A 1660-nucleotide genomic window follows, 5' to 3' on the forward strand; every position below is an offset into this window, starting at 1 on the left:
GGTGTGTGTGTGTGTGTGTGTCTGTGTCTGTGTGTGTGTACATACTATGATAATATACATGAAACATGTCTGCAAGGGTTCGCAAAAAACCCAGGAGAGAGTAACAGGGTGGCTGGGAGACACTTCCATGGTGTACCTTCTGAGTTTTGGACTATGCGAATGTATCATCCTTTCAAAAAGTGAACAAAAGATTAATTTCCCCTTCCTTTCTGTGCCCCCACCCCCAGCAAGGAAAATGGGCTTAGAGAATTGGATAGACCTGGGTGTTCAAATCCCAGCTCTGTCTCAGTGATCTTAGGCAAGCACTTAACCTCGAACAGTCCATGTTTTTCATCTACACAATAGAGGTTATCCTAGTAACTGTCTCACATGGTGGTTGTGAGGATTACATGGGATTGCTAGTATGGAACCTGGTGAAGCACTCCATAAAGGTTCAAACAGTGGTATTAATCACAGTAATAACAATAGCAATGTTATCTGATCTCTCTGGGCCTCTGTTAGCCAGCTCTAAGTTCGATCTCTTTCCCTGTCCCTTCCAACTTTGCTGAGTTCTTTTAAAAACCAGGCCACAGGCTTGGAAATGCCTCGATCTTTATGGACCAAGTTGTATATTGAGCCGAGCCCTAGCCCTTTAAGGGGCACTGCCCGGGCTCCCCAGATCAAAACTTCTCACTCTTCACATCCAGTCCTCGAGCCGCAGTGAAGCAGTCCTCCAGCGGCAGTTACAGCAGACCAGAAAGGAGCGGGCGCTGCTGAACGCACACGTGACACAGGTGAGGCTTTGCAGAGGGAGGGATGTGGAGGGAAGATGACCCCAGCTGACCAGGAGCAGGTGAGGACCAGTGACAGCCCTTCTTAACTTCTGTGCCCATTCTTGCAGGTGACAGAGTCACTTAAACAAGTCCAGCTACAGAGAGATGAATATGCTCAACATATAAAAGGAGAGAGGGCCCGGTGGCAGGAGAGGATGCGGAAAATGTCGATGGAGGTGAGACCTGACCCTTCAGCCCCACCTTAGATGGGTCACTGGATCTTTCTGGGCATCTGTAAAATGGGACTAGTACAGCCAGAGGTGGTCATGGATCTGGGCTTTGTGGAGGTGGGGGCAGAGAGGGAGATGGTAGCCTGTCCAGCAACCAGCCCCTGTCTCCAGGGCCCTTTCCCCCTGTGCTTTGGGCAGGCTCACGCATTGAGGGAGGAGAAGAAGCATGACATACATCGGATACAGGAGCTGGAGAGGAGCTTGTCTGAAATCAAACACCAGATTGGTAAGATGGGGGTGGTGTGACCTGGGAGCAGGACTGGCATCAGAGGGCTGTGGGGTGGCTTAGAATGCCCCAGGGAGATGGGTGGATGGAAGGGATTTGAGGCAGAGGTAAAGAGGTCTGTGCCAGCAGCAGGCAAGTCTTGTCATCTCCATGAGCCTCAGGGTCCCTGTCAGCCAAGAGGGAGGAGTGCCCATTGTCAGCCACCCACAGTGTCCTCTATCTGACATGGCTTGGAAATTGGCTACCATTGGGTGCAAGGAATTATTAACAGTGAGGCCAATTTGGGAAGCCTGAGACGAGCTGAGCTGCATCAAAAGGAGGGCTTTTTCTTTAAGGGGGGGGTGGGTGGGGAATCCAGAGACCCTTATTGTCTGCTTCATTTCTCAGCTGAG

General features: G+C 50.8%; 1 long non-coding RNA gene across 1 annotated transcript; it reads left to right on the plus strand.

Moving 5' to 3' along the window:
• Window positions 1-629: 629 nt before the first annotated feature.
• LOC108524527 (uncharacterized) lies at window positions 630-1269 on the plus strand. The gene is made up of 3 exons (XR_001884076.1): window positions 630-773; window positions 881-988; window positions 1181-1269. It is a non-coding gene; the product is annotated as an uncharacterized LOC108524527 (long non-coding RNA).
• Window positions 1270-1660: the final 391 nt, after the last annotated feature.

Source organism: Rhinopithecus bieti, unplaced genomic scaffold (assembly GCF_001698545.2).
Source record: "Rhinopithecus bieti isolate Rb0 unplaced genomic scaffold, ASM169854v2 repeat_2436, whole genome shotgun sequence".
In the NCBI taxonomy this organism is placed as follows: domain Eukaryota; kingdom Metazoa; phylum Chordata; class Mammalia; order Primates; family Cercopithecidae; genus Rhinopithecus; species Rhinopithecus bieti.